This window comes from Octodon degus, unplaced genomic scaffold, assembly GCF_000260255.1.
Source record: "Octodon degus isolate 3935 unplaced genomic scaffold, OctDeg1.0 scaffold00112, whole genome shotgun sequence".
Lineage (NCBI taxonomy): Eukaryota > Metazoa > Chordata > Mammalia > Rodentia > Octodontidae > Octodon > Octodon degus.
This window is the reverse complement of record NW_004524688.1, coordinates 187,744-194,571: the sequence shown is the minus strand read 5'-3', so window position 1 is coordinate 194,571 and position 6,828 is coordinate 187,744. Positions and strand designations below refer to the sequence as shown.

The following is a 6,828-nucleotide window of genomic DNA, read 5'->3' as shown; positions in this document are numbered from 1 at the left end:
TTGTAAGTAGGATCACAAGTCTGCATCTTGTACAGCAATTAACCACTAAGAAGAATATATGCAGTGTATTATTTGTTGAAACTGTACTTTTAATTTGATTCGAAACTGTCTCATTACTATATGTTTCTCAATAAAACTTTGAAAAGAATAAAAAAGAAATCTCAATACCTCCCAATTTGTTCACTCAAAGAATTAAGCTATAATACCTAGTACAAAGTTTGAGAGCTATGAAGTAAACAGTTTTGCTCATGTCTTTCCTACTGTGTAAGCTACACAGTAGGTGGAATCTTGCCAAACTAACAAGGAGATAGGGAGGTTCCAATCTGAACACCTCATTTTTCAGACATGGAAGCAACAGTTCAGCAAAGCTAATGGAGAGCAAAAGCTACCCTGAAAGCAGAGTATTTCCTCATTTGATTGAGATGTGCTTCTGAGAGGCAAGTCCGTTGGGGTGGCAAGCAGAATAGGAAGGGTGGACACCAAAGGGCTCCTGGGAAAGCCCCACTGTGGCAACCAGGGTTAAATGCAAGGAAGGCACTCTCTTTGCGGAGGAAACTTCAAAATGTGAAGTCAGAATATATTGAGTTTATTGAGCAAATAACATGAGTGCAACATACACACTTTTGATATTTGCTGCACTTTCTTACTTGATATTTGAAATCTCAACACTTAAAAGAGAGTATTACCTCCAATGAAAAAAGGAAAGTTTATTTCTGAAGTAAATGGCAGAAATACTATCAATGGATTTAAGTAGCCAGAGATTCTTTGACCTGGTTTTAGGTAAGCTATGCTACTGATTTTCACAAGGCTACATGGTACCATGTGGTGTTTTTATCATTAATTAATTAATTAACTAATTATTCTGTATTTTAGGGAAGGGCATACAAAGTGTTCAGGGTCTCACTACTAGATCGGACTCATAGTGATCCTCCTGTTTACAGCCTCCCAAGTGTTGGGATTACAGGTGCGCGCCACCACGACCAGTCTCAATTGCTGTCTCAGCACGCCCCGGGGATGGGGCCGGCATAACAGGCCCAGGGATTGAACCCCTGACCCTTGAGCCTGCTTGGAGGTTCTTTAATCTGCTAAACTACTTGGCTGGACCTTGGTGATTTTATCATAAGGTGTTTCCAGGTCCCCAATGTTGACACACGAATGAACCATCTGTTCATTGGCCATGTTCCTTGGTCTCATTTTGAATCCTACTTCCTGGAGTTTTTTTTCCAACAAACTTTCTTTTACATTTTTCTTTTTGTATTTTGTACAGGGTCAATAGGGTCTCACTATGTAGATCCAACTTGTAGTGATTCTCCTGTTTTCAGCCTCCCAAGTGCTAGGATTATAGGCAGGAGTGACATCATGCCCAGTCTTAATCCCTGTCTCAGTGCTCCCTGGAGGCAGGGCTGGCATGGTATGCTGGGATTTTGAACCCTGGTCCCTGGGTCTGCTTAAGCAGGTACTTTAGTGCCCTGAACTATCTGGTCGGCCCTTCCAGCAAACTCTTTACAGACATTCTGTGGGTCAAATGAAAGGTAATTTTATTAATTCAAATATCTAAGAAACTCACCGCCTGCAAAAGTTGTGGTTTGAGGAGTATGCTTTCAGGTGAGGGTAATTCCTTCTACATCATAAGCTTTAAAATTAAATTTAAACTCATGAGCATGTTCTCTTTCTCAGCTCCTCCCCTTTCCCTCCAACATAAAAATAGAGAAAATATTTTATATTATCATGATTTGGCCCTAAGTATGCAACCTTTCTATGTGAGCTTTTTATTCTGCGTAAACATAGTAATTTCTCTCCTTCTCATCTATCATATGCTAGAAAACCTTCCACTAGACCCTATTCCCTTTCTCCAAGCATTAGCCTGTAGCTCTTTCTCTTCAAAGATTTATAAGTGATGTATCTTATGATTTTTAATGTTTCTTGCATTTCCTTTGAAGTTAATATAATGTACTGTCTTCTCTCACTCTTCAGTGACACAACACTCTGTGGCACTTTTGCTCATCCTCCATTTATGAATTAATTGTGATGAATATTTGGGACTCTGTCCTTGGCTTTTTAAGAGGATGTTGACCTCACACTGGTACCCAAACATGTGAACTGTCTTCTTATATTGCTGGAGTTCTACATCACCCAAATCTGGTTATTAGACAGAGACTGCCTTTTTGTATGGAATCTGAAACTTTCAGAAATTTACTTTGCAAATCTTCATAAACAGCATGTGCATATAAGACGCCTTAGTCTTTGATCGAGGAGGTAGTGAGCTAAAGAAGCTGAAATAGTGAAGATCATTTTAGCAAGGCTGATTGAGCAGTAAAATCTACAGTGACAGCATTCTCATGGTAAATATGGCAACATCAGTTTTGATGCTGAGAATATTAATGGGATAAATCATAAAGTCCAAATTTTGGGGCTCTCAGTAGCAGAATTTTCAGCAGTAATCAAGAATGCAGTGTTCACATCATTATAAGAATGAAATGGTAAAAGACTAAATAAAAAATTTAATGTTTAGGTAATGTAAGTGGTAATAGGTATAAAGATTTGCAGTGTGATAGTGGACAGCTAAGATATACAAGGAAAGCGTTTAAGCAGCAATCAGGCAGCAAGCTGAGGAATTCCATCGGTTCATAATGGTAAAAGCATGAAGCAAGGACTGTGGGAATATGCTGGAAAAAATCTACCATGCAGGACGAGCCATCAGTCCCAAAACTTTAATTCAGGAGCCCGTTTGGAGAAATATACAACTACAGTGCTAAGATTCAACAGCAGAGGGCTGAAACTCCAAGTAGTCAGAGTTTGATTTTGGATAGAATTATTTGGTGTATTTTCAAAACATGGTCCAGATTAACTCTTGAACATATTGCTTTGCATCTTGTCTAGGAATCATTTGTTTCCCAGAAAAATTGGAAGTGAAGAGTAAACTAGCTAATTTGCAAGTTTTGAGAGTTTTAGGTGGTTTGCAATAAAGTTGGAGTAATTAAGATGGTAAAATAAGATCAAATTTAGGTTATTATTATGAGATAATTGATGCTTTATGATCGATGGCATATAAACATACCTCATGGGTTTTAGAACTCAGAAATTAGATAAAATATTAGTTAAATTTACAAAAAGGAAATGTGTTAGTGTGTTAATAAGAGGTGGTAACATGGGTGCAATGGCAAATTATCAGGAAGCTCTCTTAGGTTTGATGTCAAAAAGAAAAGCAGTAGGTTGAATTTGGGATGCAATACCAATGAACCCAGATTTAATGCACACGTAGGACAAATGTATGACAAGACACTTTGCCATTGGTAGGTCAGAAACAGGAGGTACGGAAGGGGTAGGAAAAAGGATGAAAACCTAAGATTGTGGGGTTCTGGGAGCCATGCGAATAAAATATTTAAAAACAGAGTGAGTATCTGAAAAGTCACAAAAATAACCACTGTCTAAGAGAAGAAACAGGTTATTGATGCCGCTACAATAAGGATATTTTCAGAACAGAAGAGCTCACACTTAAAAGCTAGGAAAGATGGGTGAGAAAGTGGAGGCAGATGTGAGAGGCAACTCTTCAAAGGAGCAAAGTGTAAAGAGGAACAGGTGCAAGGTCCCACAAATTATGAGATCAGAGAAGCTCTACATTATTCTATAGTTCTTTTCTAATTTTTAAAAGGAATACAAATTAATATATAGAACATTATAAATGATACAGAATTTAAACAAGATGATAGGAATTCAGTAGTTATTATACTGCTAACTGTTGTCTACAAAATAGTTGCTCAGGTTACCAGATATAAGGATGTAAATTTGGTCAAAATAAAAATTGCAAGCATTAGCTACCATCTTCAGTAAACAAATAGAAATTAGGAGTACAACCATCCTAACTATCCTGTGCATATATTATTTCCCAAAAGAGCCAATATATTTGTTTTTGTTGTTGTTGTTTTGTTTGTTTTTTTAAGAAGGGCATGTCTGTTTGTTAACACTGGTCTCATGGAGGAATAAAATAATGATGCAAAGAGGGAAAAAGATCATTACAAAAATAAATTCTGAAGGAGAGCAAGAAGAGAGGGAATCTAGAGCACAAATAGAGTTTGGAATACCCATGGACTCTTCATCCATTTTTAACAAATGAAGAAGAGCAGCTCAGGTCCCAGGAAGACAGGCTGCTTCTCCCGTGGCACCTATTTTCTAAGTAAAATAAGATGAGATGTCATGAGCTAATAGTGAGGGGGAAGGAAGAAGGTTGGCATGGAGAGTAGAAGCGAAGATGTAAAATAGACACATCAGGCAGTAAGAGGGTAATTTAACCATAGAAATTTATAGGACTGCCAGCCAGTGAGAGGGGTTTGCTTGGGAATTGTGGTGATAAATTTAAAGAGAGACTTGTTAACACTGCTGTGAGATGTCACCTCTCTGGAGTAGGGACTATGTTTTATTTTCTTTTTATCTCCAGAGCCAACTGCAGTAGATACTCAAGTGTAAAAGCAATGAAATAACTGTGGTGGACAGTGATCCTGATTAGAAAATGTTCCCTTATACATAAAGGTATGTCATCTCTGCAGTAAATAAAAGTACATAACCCACTCAAGAATATCTTTTGCAAGCTGTCACTATCTCCATGATGATCTTAATTCTTCATTGTTCTAAAATAGTTTCCAGCTTGAAATCCTTCACTATGAAATTGTATTCTCCTTGAAACATAAAACTTCACTTTTGAAGCTACTTGCCTAAGTGATAACTTCGCTTGGTTTTATTACATCATAGAGATTAACAACACAGGTCTGCTTTGGAGTTCGACACTCACACATTTGCTTTCTGGTTCAAATGTTCAATGATTGTAAACTAAATTATGATTCCCAAATTATTTATGCCACCATTTTTATCAATAGAATAAAAATATTCATGACTATTTCAATCCGGATTATAAATGGAGTCAGTGTTGTATCAATGTTAATTATAATTTCAAAACACCATAGTAGAAGAAAATGTGTCTTTCACATTGAATAAGTATTTCATTTCTTTAAACTGCAGTCACTGCATGGTCCTTTATTCTCCTAACTCTAGGCATCAGAGTGGAATTTTAAAAGTCCTCTCTAACAACCACCATAATCTATTACTAGAACTTTCTTTTCTTGAGACCACTGCTCTTCATCACTTTTACATTACCAACGCTACCACCTGTTCTTTACAAACTCATAGTTACCTTTTCTCTTTCCTACTTACAACTAAATTAACTTGAGTTGTCAGTGAGTAAAAATTTGACTTAAAAACTACATAAAATAAAATGTTACTTTTAATGTGACACTTTCTCTTTGTGATTTTGTATGTGTGTAGCTTACGTAGACTACTGGTAAAGTTTACTGTCAGTTCAGAAAAACTACATGTTCCCTACTATGAAAATATATTGTTCTCTGCCTATTCAAGAGACATCTATTTTTTGTGTATTTTTTTCATTTAAAAATCAAACTAAGAGAGGTGTGAGCCATGGATGGGTTGATTACAGAGAGGCCAGGAGCCAGTCTGAAGGCAGTGGCTTTTAGCCCTGTGGACACTACAAGAATGGCAGAGTCTGGGATCTCAGCTGGCCAGCTGGTGCCAGTGATCTGGGATGTCAGCCCCCACAGAGGCTCTGAAAGATCTGGTGGGTGAACTTCAGGGGTTAAATGGCAGTGAGGACCAGGTATCTGTGGCAAACATCAACCAACTGCTGCGATCTGCCTACAAGGAATCCAGCTGTGACATTATTTTGTCAAGTGTAGTCCCAGGAAGCAGTTTTGCAGTGCTGAGGTTCTGGTGGAGATGGCCTGGACCCTTTGGCCTGGAGGGTGTTTTTTTCTGAAAGAGCCAGTAGAGACACCTGTAGTTAACAATAGCAAAGTGAAGACGGCTTCTAAATTGTGTTCAGCCCTGATTTCCTGGTCTTGTGGAAGTGAAAGAGCTACAGAGGGAGCCCTTGAGGCCAGGGGAAACACAGTCTGTCCAGAAGCACCTGGGTTACAACAGCAACAGTCTGCTCTCTATTCAGACCATAGGCAAAAGCCCAACTTGGAAGTGGGTTCATCTAGTCAGCTCAAACTTTCCATCACCAAGCAGACTTCTTCAGTGAAGCCTGCAGTGGACCCTGCTGCCACTAAGCTCTGAACCCTTTCGGCCAGTGACATGGAGGATGAGAGCGTGCATCTGTGGCCTTGCAGAAGAACTGGAGGAGAAGTCAGAGGTACAGAAGAGCTCCCAGCCCTAGTTGGCCCATGGAAATTGTGACTTGGGTGATGCATTCTGCTGTGCCAACTGCCCTTACCTCAGGATGCTGGTCTTCAAGCCTTTAGAGAAGGTGCTCCTGAGCAACAGCAACCTACACAATGCCTAGGAGGGACCCTAAGGCCACGCCTGCTCTGCAGCCCCTCCTGACCCTCTCCTCTTGCCTCCTCTGGACTTGCCCACTCTGAAGTCTGTAGACAGATTGAGGTGGGCTGTGTGCAGTGCAGTGTGGTAGTGGTGCTGTCTCCCAAAAGACCAAGGCATGGTGGGGCCTGGTTTCCCGAAGAGGCCCAGCTCCTCGCTGAGTGTTGGGACCTCATGGGAAGATACTGACATACACTGTTGAGCCAGATATCCTGAATATTTATACCCTGTGACAGGTTCAGTGACCCTGCCACCTCTTTGTCCTTCCAAGTTGGAGGGGAGTCAGCATACATTCTTGGTGACTTGTGTCAACAGTCTTGTGACCTCAGAGCACCAGAGGGGTCACTCACTGGTTACTGTGATCCCATCCTGTGTCCCTCTGTCCCACCCCACCCTGCCTGCATCTTTTGTCATTTCTGTTCACCAACAGGTATTACACTTGCA

At 39.8% G+C, this 6,828-nt stretch overlaps 1 pseudogene; it reads left to right on the top strand.

Annotated features, from left to right (window-relative positions):
• Positions 1-5,541: 5,541 nt before the first annotated feature.
• On the top strand, positions 5,542-6,349 carry LOC101572849 (annotated as a pseudogene).
• The last annotated feature ends 479 nt before the right edge of the window (positions 6,350-6,828 follow it).